The sequence below is a fragment of the Anolis sagrei genome, chromosome 2 (genome assembly GCF_037176765.1).
Source record: "Anolis sagrei isolate rAnoSag1 chromosome 2, rAnoSag1.mat, whole genome shotgun sequence".
Lineage (NCBI taxonomy): Eukaryota > Metazoa > Chordata > Lepidosauria > Squamata > Dactyloidae > Anolis > Anolis sagrei.
Window position 1 is genome coordinate 284,318,259 of NC_090022.1, and position 21,894 is coordinate 284,340,152.

At 36.8% G+C, this 21,894-nt stretch overlaps 1 protein-coding gene and 1 pseudogene across 15 annotated transcripts in view; one reads left to right on the top strand and one right to left on the bottom strand.

Moving 5' to 3' along the window:
- TCF4 (transcription factor 4) overlaps positions 1 to 21,894 on the top strand; it is a 366,815-nt gene that overhangs the window by 65,898 nt on the left and 279,023 nt on the right. The window lies entirely within an intron of this gene.
- Positions 19,730 to 20,586, bottom strand: LOC137096462 (targeting protein for Xklp2 pseudogene; annotated as a pseudogene).

The window sequence follows — 21,894 nt, forward strand, 5'->3', positions numbered from 1 at the left end:
AGGATCTCTCAGAGACGATGGGAGTGGCATGTAAGGAGTTATTTCTGCACAGAAGGTGGCAGTGGTAAACTGCTTTCACAGCCTTTTACCTTCAAAACCACGTGATGAGATTTATCTGTTTGTTGTAAGCTGCCCCGAATCAAATCCCTTCGGGGAGAGGAAGTAGGATACAAATAAAGCTTCCTCCTCCTCCTCCTCCTCCTCCTCCTCCTCCTCCTCCTCCTCCTCTTCCTCCTCCTCCTCCTCCTGAGATAATCCAAACTATAACTGTTGCACTATACCATGCCCCACTACCACACTAAAGCTGTGCAATGGCAGTGTTCTTCTCTATCTGCAGCTCCTTGGCCTCTTAGGGCAGATCCTGATTTCTGCCCCATTGGGACATTTTAAGTACTGCCCTGGTCTCTAGCAAACTATCTTATGGTTTACAGCAAACTATCTTATGGTTTATATCAAGCATCCCTCTGTAACTTAGATGTTGATGCTCTTGTTTGAATTTGCACTAGGCATCTGTTTTTGTTTCAATGCGGTGCATTTCAGACCATAAGACCTAATTTACTCTATGTTAATGTTTGGGTTATGATGGCCATCTGACTCCTTCCTAACTAATCAAATAGTGATCAGTTATTAAATAGTGACCTTAATAGTAAATATTTCTAGGTATACATGCTTTGAAAAATGTTAGTTGTAAATAAATTTTTTCCTGCTATGGTGTAGTTTATAAGACTGAAGACCAGAAACCTAAGCAACCACAGTCATCTTCAGAGTAACACTAATTCCTTCAAATGCTAATGCTTTGAAAACTGTGTTTGAAGGTTTGTTTACAGGTTTCTGCCAGTATTTTAAAATGGTCTTTCAGGGGAGACACCTCTCCTAAGGTGGCTGACATCCAACATAAATATTTTAAAATAAACCTATTTTTTCTATTACACAAATAACATTGATTTATCTTCTACTCCCCGTATCTTAGAATTCAGATATTTAGGAAATGTTTTAATAGATACATTATCAAATGTTTTAATATGTATATTATAAAAAGATCTCAAACTTTCATTCCACAAGTGCATCCTGCTAAGCCGGTCTTCATTATTTCATGGAGTTTTAAGGCCCAACTGCCCATTATATTAAAATAACCATTAAAACTTTTTGTGCTTATTTATGCTTTAAAACAGGCAAACCGAAGAGTTCCCAGAATTGTAGGATTTATACAATGGAATAACATTTATGGTTTATTCTTTTGTTTCAGAGCCTTAAGCAAACTGTTTGTCTTCTGAGATTCTGCACGTGTGGAATTTTGTGCAAAATCTGGCATAAAATCACAACACCAAATACACTGCTTCCTACGAGACCTGCATACATATTTGATGCTTATTTCTCCAAACTTGGCAGAAAACATCCTTTTGTCTTCCATGAGAATATGGCCCCTTTCCAAGACAAGGCAATAGGGATAATAAATAAGGTTGTTAGCAAAAGGCCACAGCAACCTTAGCAGCAGTAGCACAGCAGCCGTACCTTTTGTTTCATCAGCTTTTCTTTGTTATTATTTGTAATTGTTATTGTCTATAATGCTGTGCAGAATATAGAAGGAGCCCATCAACTACCTTTTCGAAGTTAAATTATACTTTTGCAGTCTTCAGTATACTGAAAGGGTTTCAATTTGTTGCCGTAGAATATTTTTGAAAAGATAAACATTACTGGTTTAATGATGCCTAGCAATTTAAAATGCTGCTTCTGTACATTTTTACAGATGTGTAATGCCTACAAATTGAAGGTGGGGGCAAAATCTTTGCAAGAAGAATTCATCATGGTGGATTAATATCCCTGCTAGTTTCAGGTTGCAAATGATAAACTGATCAATCTTGGAAACTTGTATTTAAACTGACTCACTATTTCTTTTCCGGTCAGTTGGACTAAAGTGGTTGAAGCCCATACGTATGCATTTAATAATCTGCGGATTGACCTGTCAGAGTACCCGAAAAGTGTTAACCTCAGCATTATTTAAAATCTGTTTTTTTTTCCATGCTACTGCATGAAGTAGTATAAACATGAAGAATATTCTTTTATGTTTAAACCAGTGTTTAAATATGGTAGAATGTACTATCAGGAAAAAAAAATAAAAGTGGGTTTTCTATGTCTTTTCTTTACAGTTACTTTATTTATGTTTTAAGCAAATAAAATAATATAGGGGCTCCATAACATTTTTATGTTTTAGCTTCAATTATGCAGTACTACATATTTTTAAGATTACCTAGGTACTTAATGGACATTACGAAGATGACAGTTAAATGTTTTAACCTGCCCTCATTCAAAATTAATTTAACCTGTAATCCTTGAAACAGATGCCACAGTTGCTCTTATTTCAGAGAACCTTTAAAGAAATCTCTCCATGTGATTTGGGTGTTACATTGCTTGTGATATAGTTACTAAGCACATACCAGTAGAACATATAGGCATTGAAAATTTTCTTCCTTAGATATGCCCACTATGCAGTAATACCTTGAGTTACGAGCGACCTGACACAATTTTTTGAAATACAAGCCATTGCTTGGCCTGTTTCACATTTTGAGATGCTAGTAGCAGTTATGATCCTGACATCTAGTGGAGGAGGAGGTTCGATGCCCCACCAAAGATCGCAAACACGTGTGCTGGGGCGAACTGCACGCCTGGTGGAAGAGGAAGCCTTGCAAAAGGCCATGAGCTGGCACTGCTTAAGATGGTGAGTACTCTTGCACAAGTGCTAGTACCTCTCATGAGAGAGCCACCAAAGCCTTGGGAGAGGTAGTGCTAGTGCGAGAGTATCTGCCATTTTAAGAAGGGCCAGCTCATGGCCTTCAATGGGTTAGCAGATGGAAAAGAGCTGCTTCAAGCCCCACAGGCTTCCTCTTCCACCGCAGGGAGGCCTCCAATTCAGCCACTACTAGGTGGCATCTCCAGTGATGCCTCTGACCATTGGGGAGGGGGGAAGGTAGGGGGAAGAGACTAAAATTGCTCATTTTACTTAATTTGTTCTGTGACCAAGCACTTAAAGGGGGGAAATTCATTCGTTTTTGGGGGGATGGAATGTATTAAATGAATTTCAATGCATCTCAGTGGAGAAATTTGCTTTAACATACAAGCAACTTGAGTTATGAGCTTGGTGACAGAACGAATTAAACTGTTATGTCAAGGTATCACTATATTCCTTTAAAATTCTGCAAATTATATTTATTTTATTTTATTTATATTTATAGAAATCATTTCTTGTTTTTCCCAATCAGTTTATAGTTTTATTTAATACAAAGTACAATTCAAACACAAAACCAAAAGTGAAATACTGAAAGAGAATTCTCCAAAATTAAGACAGAACTACAATTTAACATAGTTTAAAACAATTAAATTACAATAAAATATATATCATAATAAATATATAGCATATATAGACATACAGGATAATAAATAATGCAATTACATTCTAGCAATAGTCTTTTGCACAGTTTGTCTGTATCACGTTTACAGTCATCCCACCACATACCCATGGAAAAATGGGGAACCACTATAAATCAGCAGATGACAGAGATTTTAGAGAGGTGTTCTCTCTGGGAATCTGTAGGTCCTCCAACATGACTCCGTGGTCAACATCTGGGAGTAGTTGACTATAAAATCGCACTGGAGCTAGATGTTAACTTTGGGGTGTAGAGCTCAAAAAGTGGAGTTCCAAAAATCTGGGAAAGTTAGTTTTTGTAGAATAAGATCCTTCATTCCAAATTTGATGATTCAATAAAGACTAGTTCAAAAAATATTTGATATATTCTCATATAAAACAGACTGAAATATCAAGGAGGAGAATGTCTTTTTTCAGTCATGGGCATACCTTGAGAAAAACTTATTTTGGTGTCTCTAGTTTTCTGTCTGTTACATGAGGATAATAGGAAAAACGAGCATGTAATGCAGGGAAAATTGAAATTTTAAGGAGAGCAGTATAGTCCTGACTCAATGAGGGCTTCCGAATTTTGGCCTTACAAATATTTACAATTAATCATTTAACTAGAATTGACGATGGAAAATGATTTTTTAAATTCAGGAATCTTTTTCCCTGAATATATTTTCTTTATCCCATCTAGTGTTGAAAACATGTATGTTGTCTTTCCCATAGCTTTTTTCCTCCTTATCTTTGATGGTCCGATTCTGTTGATAGCATGCAATGTTAACTGCCTACTAGTACATGAGAAGAAATGCAGTGAAATGTCGTGGATGACTATTGTTTTCCTGAGACGCAGTGTGTTCTCCTGGTTTGAGCATTGAACTGCAACTCTGTAGACTAGCATTCAAACTACTAGCCTATTGTCAAGAATAGGGCTCCACAGTCACCTACGGATCCACAAGAATACTGATCCTGGAAGACTGTCCTATTCGTCCAACGAGGTATCGCCTAAGTAGTCTATGGAAATCTACTGGATGACTTTGGGCAAGTCACATTATTGCAGCTTCAGAGAAAGACAAAGACCAACCCCCTCTGAACAAATCTTTCCAAGAAAATCCTGGGATAGCTTGCCTTAAGTTTGCTATAATTCGGAAATGACTTGAAAGCACACAACAACATTGTCTTTATGTACTTCTTGTCCTGAAGTATTTGGATTATCCACCATAGAAATTAGCATAAATGGATCAGGAAGAGTGTTTAACAGTTTGATCATCCCAGAATTAGAAACATTTCAAAATTCTCCCCATAGTGGCTAAGACAGAGACACTTTTGCTTTTTGTTGTTCAATGTACACAAATCTTGTTTCATACACAAAACTATTAAAATATTGGGAATAAAATTACCAAATTATTTTAAGGTTATGAATATAACATTTATATGAAATATACATTAATTTTGTGTTTAGACTTGGATCTCATGTCCAAGATATCTTATTAGGGGTATATATATGTAAATACAGGTAATCTAAAATCTGCCCAAATATGAAATCCAAAACATTTCTGGTCCCAAGTATTTTGATAAGGGATACTCAACCTGTATGCTATTTTACCTTTAGCTGAAACTATTTGTAAAATCCAACATCTGTGGTAGAAATATCATAATTCCTGTTTACAAGCAGGGAGCAACAGCTTAGCGAGTTATCCAAAGCTGTGTCCATAGCCAAGATAGGATCTGAACCCTCAGTGAACATTAACTTGGGAGTTAGAACTGCTGAAATAAGAATGTAAGATTACTATCAAACATGTTTCCCTCTTGTCATGGGACAATTTCTGCTATAATTACTGTGACAGATATCTGTGAAAATGCTTTGAGGGAATATTGCTGATGGAACATCATGCCAACAATCTAAGTTTCTCTTTCTGGGATCACTGCCATATAGTTCCATTGCTGGCACATTTTCATAATGTTTTTGTATCTGAATTCATCCTGGGAATCAGGGCAGAAATCATCCCATGTCAAGGACAAGGAAACTGTAAATGGCCCCACATTCTTTCCATTGGATTGCAGTAAATTTCTGTATGACAAAGTTATTTGTACTGCATACTGTTAATGCTTTTACACTATTTATTTAAAAAGAAACTAGGACTGAGACAGTTTCTTTATAATCTAAAATAATTATTGCCTCTGAATTCTAGGATATTATTTCATTATTGAAGCAAACCACTAATACATTTGCTGAAGAAAACAGAGTATTTTGTTTAGTTAACTTACCTCAGCATTGTTTGTTTAGCATACTATTTTTGAACATGAGGATATTGGAATTAAATTTGATACACAGCTTTAGGACTACATTTGAGACTTGACTGCTATAAGGTCCATAGCCACAATTATTTTTTTTAGCAAATCATGCAGAGCATTTCCATAACTCAAAAATTTAATTCTATATTCTATATTTTATATAGACTTAATTAAATCAAATCTGTATTTTAGCTACTGAGTTTCAAGTCTAAAAAATCCTGAAAATGACTCTTAATTGGTAATTTAGCAGTTGCAAAAGAATACCACAATGCCTGTTGGAAACACTTAAAAACTGTCAATGCAATTTGACAGAAATTAGATTCCATTGATAAACTTTGGTTAACACTCAAGAGTGCAAGTCCAGTCAGTCTTCCTTGTTCCATTGTTGTCTTATGTATTCAAACATTTATGACTTGAAAATGACCATTCATTTGTAGCTGACACTGTTGACATTGGCAATGTTGCAGAAATCTGAAGAAGTTTCTGCACATTCGGAAAAAGCTATCTTATTACAGACAAGATATGCTTTCAGTATTTTTGATGGTTTTTCTGCAGGTGTAATCTTTTTTCCATTTTATATACCACAGGTCAAACTCTTTCATCAGTGTGTCAGTATCTTGGGGCATTTATTGCAATGTTCTGTGCACTTGTTCAAGTTGAATCTTAAATGGCCACAATTAATAGAGAGGAACACTTGCATTTCCTGAACTACTTCCCTGTGTCTTGTAAGCCATTCTTGAAACTGACTGCAGAAAAAGTCCAGAAATGGGATGTACACATTTAGCCTATAATATTCCATTGGTGCTGGTGACGTTGCCCGGATGTTGCTTTTACAAGTCTGCCTTGAGCAGATGAATGGGATCCTAACTTCTCCACCCATAGACTCCACCATTGATATTGCTGTGTCAAATATCTCCTGAAATTCTTCCACAGATTCTATGCACATCTCTCTGGCTTTTTCTAACAGACTGTCAACATGTTGCAGACTATAGAAAATGTCAATATCTACTCTTTATAATGTTTTGCTAAGCTGAAGGGATGATGACAGAAACTTTCTTAGGATGTATATGGTTACCACAAATCAGCATTCAGAACAGCTAAAAGAAGGTGTCCAACTTGGGAAGAAGTCTCACTCTCTTTTAATTCTTCTAATGTTCTCAGCACCACTCTGTACAGTTCAACAAATGTAAAACTGCTTCATGTTGCTCAACCCAACGGTTTTCAGAAGTAGGTAACATGTTGTTTGCTCTTGATTCAGGGAAACAGTCTTTTATATTTTTCTTTAATAATTCCAGTCTGATGGATGATGCTCTGAAAGAATTGCACACAGATATCATTCCTTGGCAGTTTCTGACAGGTGGAATGCTGCATGTCTTCACTAAGGTTAGATTTAATGAGTAAACTGTACTGCAGTGGATGTAGACAGCCATTGGATACTTGTGCGATATAATTGTCTGTTCACTATTAATATGACCACTCACATTAGCAGCTCCATCATAACCCTGTCCACATAAGTATTGCAAGGGTCAGCCCATTTCCCCCAGTGTTTCCAAATTATGCCTGCAAGTTCTCCACCTGTCATATCACTTATCTTCACAAAGTCTTCTCTTATACCTTCAGTTTCAACATCAGTTTACCTTACTGAGAGCAATAACTGTTCTGAGGTATTACTCACATCCAAAGTTTCATCTGTCAAAACAGAAAAACACTGTGATGCATGGCATCTTTCAACAATTTTTGATTGTCTTGTCACCCACAAATGTCTACTATTTTATTCAGTATTTGAGGCCTAGTGTACTGGTCCTCAAATCTCTTTTCAGGTCAGTGTCTCCTGATCTGGCACGAGATCTCAACAAGGCCCTGAAATTACCATCCCTGTGCAAAGGTTCTTCATAGGTAATGGGTCCTGAGTCATCTGTTTTCTTCTTTTTTTCTTATTTCCTTTATCATGATGAAGAGTTACATCAAGACGTTTTCCACTATGAATTAGCAAGAAGTTTCCAGTCAAGCTTAAGTTGTTATTATGATACTGAGTTTTTTAATTGTCCATTAAAGAGTTCTATTGCATCTTTTCATCACATAAATGGTTTAGCAACCAATGTACCAAGCTTCTGATGATCACCTTTACCCCTTGCAGAGTGCACCTTGTACATGAAATGAGTAGGCTAACCAGGGAAATCTGTTGAATCTGTTGTACAATAGGTGGTCAAATGTATGCATAATAATCAGAAGGAGAGTTCCTTGTCTTCTCTGAGTAGCTGGATATGGAAGGCCATGAAAAGGTGACAAAAAAAGAAAGGAAGGAGAAAAAAATCATTGAATTTGGCCTTCTCAATGAGTATTTTTGCAGCTCCCAAAACTTGGTTCAAAAATGAGCACCTGGCCCTTGAGTATTCATACTTTGCAAAGCTTTACAAGCTGTTTCTAAAAATAAAGTGCACATAAAATAATGTACATATTCTGAAAGGCAGAAAACTTAAATGTGCATACTTAAAAAAGTACAGAGACATACGTTACCCAATGAAGGAAATAGTCATGAATTGCATAAATTACTGGAATAAGGGCAGAAATCAAGAAAAAAGTTGGAATAATTGTATGAATTACAGCACAGGAAGGAAAATGAAGGTTCCAACTCAACATGATTCAAGAATGGAAGAAAATGCAGCTGGGTTTCAGAGAATCTCCGTGAAATCAAGACCCAGAGATTTATTTCATCAATCCCTAGCAGAATCTCTCCATCACTACTCCTGAAGTACTATATATAATTGGGGCCCATGTGTCTTAGGTTTGTGGAAGGAGCACAATTTACTCTGATTATGTTAAGGAGCGAAGAGAAAAGGCTCCTTTCTCTAAGTGATGTGTTTCCTGTAGATATCCTATGTTTCCCATTAGGAAGGGAAATGTTATAGCATTGTATGCTTATTGTTGTTTTTTTTATTCAGTTGTCAAGTTGCTCCTGACAAACACACACACAAATCTTGTTTGGCCTCTTAGATAGCTGCTAGATACTGCAACTATTGACATCTGCTAGATACTGCAACTATTGTCCGCCTCCAAGACTGTTGGAGGTTTCAAACATATCCCACTTTTTTTGTTTCTCATTCCCTGCTAGTAGCAGGCCAAAGACAATATCACTATATTTTGATGCTTGCTGGGACATATTGGGCTCAGCAACCCACCCGTCCCAAACAAAATGTCCAGGTTGTTGGGAAAGGGTCTCCTCTGATCCTATAACTGTGTGAGTAAGCCAGAAAAGCAATAAAACATCATTTGTACTACTTAGGTTGTGAAGGCTCTTGCAACCATAAAAGCAGTCATGGGAGCTGGCCTTCCCCACCAGTTTTGTACATATCTCCCTTAATTAGTGATAGGTTGAAAAGAAATTCTTATTCCACCTGCCCTGTTGACTGTGTTCCTACCACAACCCCTTGTTTCAAATGTAACTTTTAGTTCAGTCCCTTCCTTTTGATTCAATTCATAATCTACCAAAATAGTTTTTGCAGATTAAGATGCATTATTTTTGTTTCATTGAGAAATAAATTGAGGATGCAAACAGACCCTGATGTATGAAACAAGGACTTTTAGATCTTAATATGTTTTCATAGTGGTGCTAATAAAGCAGCAAAACAGTAAATGCTGTTTCTTTTCTTCCTTCCTTCCTTTTAAAAAGAGTTTTCAAAATTCTGTGAATGAGGTAATAGTCAAATGTCCTTGCCAAAATCCTTATCCACATGGTTACTAATGAGACCTCACTTGCCATAAAAAACGTTGTGATGTGTGGGCATGAAGAATTCTTTGACAGATGCTCCCCCGCCTCCCCCAGTGCTCAAGTTGTACTCCAGTCTGAAGGCTAATTTTCAAAGTTTTTTAAAGAAATAATTTGGGGGAATAAATATGTGGCCCAAAAATCGTAAAAGCAAATCTTGATTTTACCATTTTATATAAGTGACGCAATTTTACTACAGCATTGTATATAATGGGACTTTACTGTCAATGAATGTTGGCATCCATGGGGGTCCTGAATACCAAAGGTGCACTTTGTATGAAAGTTTGGGCATGAAGGATGCCAAAACCCCAACAAACCATTTAACATAAACTTTCTGGATGTGTCTGTTGATCACAAGAAACACATGGATTACTTTCTGGCTGACTAAGTTGTTGTAAATTAGTTTCAGGCCATCTCCTCAGAAAGACTATAGTAGTTTAGCAACACACACTGTAATTTTAAGATGGACAAACTAATATCACCCAGTTTGGGAATTTCATTTCCTGACATTTATACATATGATCCTTCATCTTAGCTAGAATAACCTTGGATGAAAAGTTGGAAACCACACTGCATTTATAAAGTTTGTTTTTCCAGGAGTTTGTAAAATGAATTTTGATCTTTCACTTAAGATCTGTAGAACCCGCCTAGCTATAGATAATATGATCTTTGAAACAGGGATAATGAGACAAACATATTTTGGGTTGGGTTTTACCCCTGTGTCTAAGTCCCCCCCCCCCCCCAAGTAGATTATATTTCTCTCTGCCCTTCCATGTTTGTATTAAAAATGAATGTTCTTTAAAGGCGACTAGTTACTTTCCAAACATTCATATGATATTTAATGGTACCAGATCCTGACTGATCTTGGAAGCTAAGCTTGATCAACCTAGATTTGTTATACATGAATGGAAGACCACCAATGAATACCAGGTGCTATAGGACTTTCAGAGGAAGGAACTGAGAAAAATCACTTTAAAATATATCCAATCTAAGAAAATCTTATGAAATTTATGAAGTCACCATAAGACAACAGGTGACTTGAAAGCATATAGACACTATAATTTATTAATGATAGGGCAGAGGTCTCTTTAGTTGGTGTTTGCTGTACATGAATCCTTGGATTCTAAATAATGGAGAAGTAAAGAAGAGACTATTCACAAGATCTTTAGCTGATGTATGTACATATATTATTCTTCATACTATTATGTTTCCTTAGAAATTTACAAGGCTTCCTTGATGATAAGATTAGCCATGAGTGATCATTATCAATCTTCATCTTAATGTTTAGTTATAGTAGATGGCCACATGACTATATTCGACTTGTTTGGTCTAACAACAAGAGCTAACAGATCCGGCTGGTGTTCTGTGAGGACAACTGAGAACAGAAATCTTCCTAACATAATGCAATTTATTGATACATGCGTAGGATTTCATGACAATGTAGAAGTTTTAAATAACTTCTTTGACAAAGACAACAGGGAATCTGGTTACCATCAGTCCTGGGCCAAGAGAGCTCATATTATTGTTTCATTATGATTTCTTAGTGCTTGATTCATGCCCCAAGTTATGAACAAGACAGGTGATGTAGGTTGGATCTTAAGCTGAATCTTTTTGCAGGTTAAAACAGGTACATTTTTAAAGTGTAACTCCAGCCAAAACTCTCTCTCTCTCTCTCTCTCTCTCTCTCTCTGTGTGTGTGTGTGTGTGTGTATGCATGCACAAGCTTTGGATAGCATAGGGGAGGGTTAACATGCCTGTGGTATTTGCTTTTTTTTTTTTTAGTCTGTGCCCCTGTTCAGAAGATTTCACAGCACTTTCTGTCCCTGAAATAATTGGATTTTGAAGATTTTGGCTTGTTGTGGAAACAAGGATTAATGATAAAGCTTCAGTTGAGATGATAACTCTTTCATGAGTGAATTCCCCTTCCTGGGGTAGGTTTCTTTTACTTCCTGTTGTCTCACTCCCATTCTTAATTATGAATAGTTTGTAAGTTGGATGTTTGTAACTCTGGGCTGCCTGTAGTTAACAAAGTTCTACTGATCCCCAGTTATGGTTTGTGCAGTTGTCTTCGATGAAATGTGCCTTAAATTTATAGTAAATAGAGATTAGTATATGGAAAAGTCGTGTTGCTTGTAAGTATTGTATCAGCTCCTTGTGCCTGTGTGCTGCTCATTCAGCATTTTCAACCAACAAATGAGTGAGGAAAATATCTACAAAAAAGGTAAAAAGATAAAGAAAAGAGTTGGCTTGTTCGGGCATCAACAGGATATTATTAGTCCCGACGACTGACGACAGTTTGAGAGTCTGATGCGTAAAGGAAGGAAGTTTACAAACATCGCACAGAGAGCCATGTTGAGCAGTTGAAGGAAATGAGGCACATCCTGCTGCTATTGTGCTTGTAGCAGCGGGACTCCCAAGGGACTGCACCAGCCCATCTTGAGACCTCAGTCTGGCAATGAGTTACTTGACTCATATTTTATTTTGGTTGTTTTTGTTACTTGTCGCGTATTATTCCAATTGAGCCGTAGCTTATAAATAAACTGCTTCTCTTGCCCACCCCAGTAGATGATTGATGGATTGCTGACAAATACATGAGGGGAAGTACCTACTGTTCAAATCATTGCCTTTCCAAACTGAATAATATACCAAGACTGTAAACGTCATATTGTTTATTCTAGAAACAGAAATCTAGAAGTCTGTTCAGGGCATCTTAGAGTGGAAACTCTCCAAGAATACATGATTGTGGAGTGGGATCGATATTGGAAAATTAACTACAGACAGAAAATGGGAGGCATGGTCCTAATAAGATATAAACTCGATGGACACAATGTACTGCATGGAGTGGAGATAGATTTCCATTTTATTACAGAGAATCATAGAATTGGAAAGAGACCCCAAAGGCTGCTCATTCCAGTCCCATTCTGCCATACTACACGTAATTAGAAAATTCCTGACAGATAGCTATCCAGCTTTATTTAAACACCTCCAGCGCAAGATACTTCACCACCTTCCAAGGCAACATATTCCACTGGCAAACTGCTTAGATGGAACTGTTTCTCCTTTAGTTTGAATATGTTTCTCCATGTCTCAATCTCTGGTACAACAAAAAACAAGCTTGTTACCTCAATATGACAAGAAGCATACTATGAGGGTGGGTTACCTAAACTGGATTATCAAAGGTCAAACTATTTCAGAGATTTTAACACCGTGATTTAGTTCTGTTTGAAACATATAGTGATTTTCTCCTCCATTTGAATTTGTTTCAATAGCAGCAAAAGAATACATACTTAAAGTATGTAATTTAGAAGAGGCACACACGTCTAACTAAAACACACAAAATTAATAAAGAAATTTCAAAAAGCTACTGGAGACAGCTGTCAAATTTTTGCTGGAAAATATTTCTTCTTTTCTTTTTAAAAAATCTCTACCCAATATTGTTTTATTCCACCTTTTCCACTCTCCGCTTTATATAACAGATGGCTGTTTGGCAGTTTCCTCTTTCTTTAGCATAATGTAAACTAAGAGTAGATTCCTTAGACCATAACATCATGTATCATGTCAGTCCCTACTTAGGGAAGAATAAAATATGTATGGAACTTGCTGGTTGTTTTAAAATGCATATCTGTTTTGATGGGAAGAATGGAACACAACATCTTGACTTTCTTGTGTCACCAGGGAGGACATTTCTCTTGGTTTGGAGAATTAGAACCAATAGGTATTGATATTTAGTTTCACCCTTTCCACTCCTACTTCCATCCTGTGACAGGACAGCATTTCTTCCCTCTTCAAAACCTTTATTCCAATTACATACTACCTGTTCATGCCCAGCATTATTTTTTTTAAAAAAAATTAATTATTGCATTTGGCTCAGCCATTGGTTTTTAAATGCGTCGTGTTATTGTTATTGTTTTTGCTTATTTTGCTATGAGTTTTGTATTGTTTTTGTATTATTGCTGTTATTGTTATTGTTGTGTTGTGGGCTCGGCCTCATGTAAGCCGCACCGAGTCCCTCGGGAGATGGTAGCAAATAAAGTCTTATTATTATTATTATTATTATTATTATTATTATTATTATTATGTGCCTAAAATCTTGCAAGTGACAATGCAAACCATCTGGTTTCCATTTATATCAGGGTGGTGGTGGGATCTTTAGGCTATGGGCAAATGCAAATATGCAAATCTTACACTATAGATCTCTCTGAACCGGATGATCTTGTCTCTTCAGAACACACCATTCAATAGAAACATGATATTAGTACAGCCACCATCCCCTCTTATTGCGACAAGGAAGGATGGATTAACATGTATCACTTAGATAATTGAAAAAATGTTCCAGGAGAAATTTCAATATATTTCAAATATGATTCAAATGAGTGCTTGCTTATGACAGAGAGAAGGTGAAAGCAAAAGGTTCTTAAAAACAAAGATACTCCCTAAGAAAGTAAATCCCCCAGCATTAACTGTCTGTAGTCTAGCTTACATTTATACAAACTGACAGTCATTTTCCATTTCTTTCTGACATCTTTCATAAATTGTCATAATGGTTTCCTATATCTAAGATTCTTGGTCCTTTCAAAAATCATTGTCACCATGCCATATTTAGAACAGGCTTCCAATACCTATTTTTCTTGGCATGGAAATAAAATCTTTTCTGTCACTTGATTGCAACAACTCACTGTAAAAGTATTATTATATTTCTAATCTTGTTAATGTGCAGCATAATCCTAAACCACAGATAAATGTTTAAATGTTGCATTGAGATATCAGTAATACCAAAAATTTTACACAAACTGGTTTCTTTTAAATGTAGGTGCTTTTCTATTTGAGTAGGGTCACAACTTTTTAGTGGCTAATTCACCCTCAGCTCTGTTGCTAGAAGCAATGATTTAATGGGAAAATATATCAGATTTTTTCTAAGAAGTGGACTCTAGAGAAAAACATATTATTAAATATATTTCCATTCTTATGATGATAAAAGAGTGAGTAAATGACTTGAAGGTGAAATAAATTGAGTGGCAAGAAATTAAGCATTCAAATACAGGTTGTTATTTGCTTTTATGTCAACTTTGATTTATGGCCACTGTATTAATAAGAGTCTTCCAAGAAGCCTGGTCATCAGCTGCCTTGCTTAGGTCTAGCAAACTTAAGGCCATGACTTCCTTGATTGAACCAATCCACCTCTAGTTCAGCCTTCCTCTTGCCTCATTTTCTTCAGCTTAACTGAATTTTATTTTTATTGTCTTTCCCACTGAGCATCATGATATATGTCCAAAGTAGGACAGCCTCAGTTTAGTCATATTCAATTCTAGTAAATGTTCAGGATCATTTTGTTCTAGGACCCTTCCATATGCCATTTTAGCAGTCTGTGATGCATTTAGAACTTTCCTCAAGCACCATGTTTCAAATGAGTTGGTTTTCTCCCTATCAGGTTTCCTCACTGTCCAGTTTTCATAACCATACATAGAACTCAGAAATACTGTATGATTGTGACTTTGGTATCTTTCTTTGCACTTGATGATATTGTCTCTTTCTTTCATAGCTGTCTTAGTCATCCTGGTTCCTTGACTTGCAATCTTGATTTTGATAAACAACTAAGCCAAGATCTATCTCTCTTGAAATGTACCCACAACACATCTGACCCTGACTTAAAAATCCTTGGTGTGTGTGTTCCTGTAAGAATAAGAATCTTGGTGTCCATATACCCATTTAAACCAAAAACAGAGATTGTCAGCTACTTAGCTAACTACTACTTATGTTTGAGTCAATATATACATTACCAATCAACCTGTTTTTAAAAATACAGTAGTTTCAACGAATCTAACCTGTTCAGACCACCAAAGGAGCATTTAATTTTTAGCTAGAATAATTACGATACTTCTGAACAGATTCTGTAAATGCATTGATTGGTCTTTCATATTTGTTGTGAGGATGTTGCTCCACTTCCACTGCAATCCTCTAAATTAATATGGTTCTACCATAAGTTGATAGTTGGTGCACTTTATAAGTGACAATGAATCATAGCAAAGGAAGTGGTTTCTATGCCATGTTATAGTGAAAGTTTATTCTTTAAGATACTGTAAACATTTAGAATAGTATAAGGATGTTGAAAATGGGGATTTTGTCCTCGTAGTTTTATAGTTTACTATTGGGAAAGAAATTCTGCTTCACTCTAAAGTATACATTATATATCTGTGGAAACATTTTATTTATTTTCAGTCCTGCTTTGTTTATCATGGATGTTTAACAAGGGAAATTGCTTGAACAAGAGGAGCATTGAAGGGAGTTTTCCAGTATCTCAAAAACTTACTAGATCCCTAGGTTTAGTTGTACATAGAGCAAAGCCCTTTAAATCAATGAGAGTTATAAGTGTTGTTCATTCGTTCAGTCGTCTCCGACTCTTCGTGACCTCATGGACCATCCCACGCCAGAGCTCCCTGTCGGCCGTCACCACCCCCAGCTCCCTCAAGGTCAGTCCAGTCACTTCAAGGATGCCATCCATCCATCTTGCCCTTGGTCGGCCCCTCTTCCTTTTGCCTTCCACTTTCCCCAGCATAATTGTCTTCTCTAGACTTTCCAGTCTCCTCATGATGTGGCCAAAGTACTTCAACTTTGTCTCTAGTATCTTTCCCTCCAGTGAGCAGTCGGGCTTTATTTCCTGGAGGATGGACTGGTTGGATCTTCTCGCAGTCCAAGGCACTCTCAGAACTTTCCTCCAGCACCACAGCTCAAAAGCATCGATCTTATAATTATAATTATAGTTATAATTAGGACTGTTTTATGCATGTCAAAGTATGGAATCCGTCTTCTCTGCCAAATACTGCTGGTGCCTCTCCAAACTATAACTCCCATGATTTCTGAGATTCAATAATGGCAGTTAAAGTAGTGTCAAACTGCATTCTCCAGTGTATATGCACCTTAAGTTATTATATGGTCGTCAAATAAAGATCAGCAGCAGCAACAGCATTCCCACCAAGAGCTTTGGTGAAAATGGAGACCACATGTTTCGACCTCCCTCTTGAATTCAAAGTTGTTTTCTTTTAAAAAATACGATTATAGTATTAAAATCTGATTTTATAAAAATGAGCAAAGAATTGTATTTGAAAGTTAAATCACACCCCATTTCCTCCTCTTTTTTGAAACAGATAACAGATCTACTGCTGCTTTCCTTTACTACTTAATCGATTAGACTGTGCAGGAGATCTCTCTCTGAGGTGCAATGCTCTTGCTTACAATCCACAAAGCCTCTTTCCTCCCATTTCTCTTGAAAAAAGATGCAGCTGACATCAGACTTTTTCCTTTTTATGATATGGGGATGTGGTGGTATCAAAGCAGTCAGGATGAAAGTACAAAAGCTTCCTGTTTCCAGCTGTTTTCCTCCGCAAAGGTTTTTTTCTTCCAAAGATGATGCTTCCTTTCAAGGGGTTTTTAATCTGCAAACTGTTTCCTCAGTTTATTTTACTACAGTAAAATGTTTTCCCTTTAGGTCATATCTGTCTCTTTTAAAAACCAACCTGCCCTTTATAGAGAGTTGGTTTTTTCCCCCATAAAGCACTCAGAAGTGCAAACTTGCATTTATAAACAACCTTTACTGAAGTATGAAGACCAATAAATGTTTTGCCTATAGTGTCAACATAGAGTGATTTTAAAAGCATAATGCATAATTGTAGTTTGAAGATTTCTTTGTATTTTATTTCTAAAGTACATTGGGAGTAATGGCTGTAGAGTGCCTTAAAAGTAGTAAGATTGTATCAATCAATCTTATGTATTATATTTAGATAAGACTCTGTTGCAATGGAAATGGAAAGATCTTTATATTCTATACTTCTTTGGCATGCTTTTGACTTCCAAAGAAATGTTTAACATGAGCAAACTCTTAATATCCTTTATTGCTGTCACTGAGAATTTTTCCTATCAAATATTCTACAGAACTATTTTATGTAACTGCATCCTTTTGGCCATCGATGGGGCCTAACACAGTGTATATGTTTTGCCATGGAATTATCCCATTACCTATTTCTAAGTATCAACTTTTAACATTGAAATCATTTTGAAGGATTTTCCCACCCCCATAGAATGTGATCTTATGTGCAGGTGATCATTTAGCACAGAAAAGCTGAATTAAGGCAAACAATAGAAAGCAGGGAGGTTACAAGCTTATGATAAGACATTTGCCACGATAATTCCATGTAAAGAGAAAGAGTGGGCGTTTCAGACATTATATTTTCAGAAATGTAAATGCCAGATAAAGAAATAATGTAGGTAGAGTAGCCTTTCTCTGAAATCAAGAAATCTATAATGCTCTAAACCAAATAGAGGGAGAAAATGTGGAGGCAGTGACAGTCTTTGTATTTCTCGGTGAAAATATTACTGCAGAAGCAGACTGCAGCCAGGAAATCAGAAGCCAAAGATAGTCTGTTTTTCTCCATCTATGTTAATGTTACTAGCAGTTACCTATATTAACATAGTTGACAGTCTTCACTCATTAAATGACTTATATTTTAACTTCAGTTGGTTCATAATGTGAATTCATCATTGCACTAAAATTTATTCATATAATTCCACCTGATTGAAGATTATGAGGTTGAACCTGGGTGCCTTCTCAGTGTCATCTGCTCTCAAATTATATTTTACACCATTATTTTACCTATAATCTGAACAAGCCTTAAATCAGTGGTTCTCAACCTGGGGTCCCCAGATGTTTTTGGCCTACAAATCCCAGCCAGTTTACCAGCTGTTAGGATTTCTGGGAGTTGAAGGCCAAAAACATCTGGGGACCCCAGGTTGAGAACCACTGGCTTAAAATAACTTGATATTTGTTCTCTCTTTCAAGGAATGTTTAATTGAGGTAGACTATTTCACAGTTTGAAAGGTGGAAACATTTCATGTGTGCATGAGGGGCCATCATAGGACACTAAAATGTATACACTTCTCTCATATACTTTCAAATGCAATTTACTGATATATTTTCATAGTCCTTGGTTCTCAGTACCATTTTTGTTCCAGGAGTCATAACTCTTGCCTCTTCCACTTTGAGGTTTTCTCAGAAATACTAATGGGATAGGATAATGGTTAAGGTAATGTCTGAATGCTTTATTAAGCTTAGTTTAGCATGGCCGTTAAAATATCAAGTCATTTGAAATGTTTAAAGATTTCTTTGTCTAAGGCACGAATATAACAAACAGGAGTTGATAACCAATTTTAATAGAATATTTTTTTCTGAATTGTGAAGAAACCAGCAGCATATGTGTGAGTACCACCTCATTTCCTTTGTGCTCCAAAGCAGTTTTTAAGCATATGCTTAGGATGGAAATGGTGTCCCAAATGTCAGGATATGCTGAAGGATCTAGCAATGTTCCTGGATGATTGTCTTATGTTTACTGCTTATTGGTTTCATTGTGGGTGAAGGTCTGCTGTGGTTTGTAAACATGTTCCTGGAGATCTATAAAAATTACTGCATTCAGAAAAGCAACAGTTGTCACAGTTGAATGGCTTAGTAAGTAACAAGGGGGCTGTAAAAGATTGTACTGCAGTGGCTTGTTCAGAGTCCCATTACTATAGTCTTTCCATTGCCTGCGTGCTTGCCTGTTATCATCATATTTGAAAATAAAATTTTAAAATAAAAATGTAGCAATCTAAACTTTTGTTAAAGTTTCAAGTCTGCCAGCCTCATTAGAAATGCTGTCAACAAGATTATCCAGGTTGCCTAGAATTGAAAGGAATTGGAATTTCTAGCCCAAGATGATTTGAATGACACTGGGTTAGGCCATTTTTGATTTTACACTTATTTGAAATGGAGTTTGAAGATTTATAAGAAAAACCATTCATTATCCCGTGTCATTAACATATTTTGTTTATAGTAAGAATATGTAGGTTGATGTGTTACATGGAAACAAATGACTTTAGTTATAAACTACCAGATAGATCTGTGTAATGCAGAAATGAGCAGCAAGTATGCAAACAACTGAAGATCGTCTTGCATACTTTCCAGGAGCTGCTTCTTTGTTTCACAGATTTTCTTTGGAAGCGGAAATTAATTTTCATTGTGGAAAAATGTAAAGAGTAGCAAAGGGGGTATAGAGGGAAGAGAAAGTAGGGTAAAATCTCTTCTTCTTTCCTCTGGTGAAAGCTACAGTCTCTTCTATGGAAGGAAGGAAATCTTCCACCTATAGAAGAGAATTCAGGAACCAAACCTAAGGGGGTTTTTTTGTTCAATAAAAAAGAAAAACAGATTTTTTTTTTACTTCTGATAGTTTTTTCTCTCTCTGGAAAGACAGAGTCACTTTAAAATGCAAACGGGGTCTGGAAACTACCATGCTCAGAATACTGTCTAGTCCAGAAAATGAAGCCATAACAAAAAACGTCTAATGGCAGTTTTAAGAGGGGAAATGTCTGTGTGAAGAAGGCCAATTGAGAAAACAGGGCAAGGAAGGAGGTTGTCTTTCTCCTTGGGTAGATTGGCATTTGGGGGGAGGGGGTGTCCCATCAACATTGGAAAGTCAGTCAGAGAAGTGGGGAGACTTGGGGACTGCCAGTGGCTGATCACTGGCCTTGACTTCCACATTCTGGTATATGTGAATGGAGTTGGCTTTGTGTACAATTTCTTCTCTGAGCCTATCCACCTCCTTTTTCTTGAACTCCTCCCCAATGTGCCTCATCACCTCTTGGAGCTCCACCTTCTGGACCTCCAAGTCGGCCAGGTACTTCTCAAACTTCTAAAGCTTTTGGGTGTTCCACTCTGTGGCTAGCTCAAAGCCCTCAGGAACTATACGGGTTTTGCAGTTCTTCTTTGGCACAAAGGGCTCCTGTTTCACCACAGTGCTAGTTGGGCTTTGAAAGAGGCAGCCCTCTTCTGCCGCTTCATCTCTTTGTTGAGCTGTCGCTGCCTCATTTCGTGCCGCAGGGCCTCTCTCTTATCAATTGCCAGCCGGAAGGGCTCTGGCTTGGTGGGACACTTCACCTTCTTCTTTGGCAAGCTGATGTGATCAAAGTGGGACAGCAAGAGAGATTTGAACTTGGGGACCATTTTTTTCTGAAGCTCTTCAATTTTCTTCTCTTTCTGGAACAGCCCCTCTTTGTCCTGGGAGTCAGAGGAAAACGGATACATCAGTGAAAATGGGTACATCCGTGAAAGTCTATTAGAAGAGTTTAACCTCTTTCTTATTGTTTACCCTTTACTCCCCCAATTTTTTCCCTCGGTCATATAACACAAAATAAAAAAGTCAAAGCAGTGTGAAAAAAAGGTACATGATGGACCAAATCTGACATCATTTTTGGAATTAGAATGCTAAATTCCTATAAAACTACCGTAGAAAAGTTTTCATGACAGCCAGTTTTACAGACCTATGCAATACATGTATATATTTGCAGTATTATAGGATGATTTTCAGGGCATAGCCATCATCATGTGGCATACAGTTAAAAATAAGATGTTTAAAACCATTTATTATGATACAGAGGTTAAGTGTTTTGTGTATTGGATAGAATTCCTGGAGAGTATGGTTTACATCCCCAATGGGTGATCTTAGACAACTCACACCCTCTCAGCTTAAATTCAATTAAAACAGGTCTTAAAAAGTAAAACTCTTTTCGGACTATATGTTTTGAAACAAACCAGTGAGGTCCAAAGACTTTAATAAGGAGCCATGTTTTTATTTGGCACCTAAATGCAATGATTCTGCAGTTGGGATTCCATAGCATGGAAGTTGAAATCTTAAGTAACAGGCTTGCACTTCTTAACTTTGTTTTAAAATGGGTTGTTGTAGGGTTTTTTGGGCTATATAGTCATGTTGTAGAGGCATTCTCTCCTGACGTTTCGCCTGCATCTATGTCAAGCATCCTCAGAGGTAGTGAGGTCTTTTATTTTAAAATATTAATTCTGTGCCCCTGAATAGAAAGTATACCACCAGAATCTCAATCTTATTCCTCTCTAGAATTGAAATATCATAGAATAGGGTACCCTGATTGTGCTTCAGTATTTATATTTATATTTAATGTACTAAACGTACCAAGTTTGTATGAAACTGTGACGTTTATTCCCTGTGCTAGTCTATGATTGAAATGAATGATTTGATTTGGGGTACCCTGATCAGAGAAGTGATATGTTTATAGAGTAGAGATGTAGGGAGTGTAGCTTGCAGGCTGAATGCACTGTTTTAATTATCTTTGACATCTCCAGACTCTCTCAACCAGGAGAGACAATTTATAATTTAAGCAAGTTTCAGGGGCTCTTAACACTGTTAAAATGTTTGACGTTTTTATTTTTTGAAAGCAGAAAATGTCTTCCAAGCACTTTCATTTTTAGTTTGTGGCATTTTTGTATATCTGTGAGGCTCTCATACTCGCTAGGCCTGTTACAGTTGCCCACACCTATTATAAACCAAAGCACTCCCCACCTGTTCAAGTTATGGTTAATATTGTATTTTTAACACAG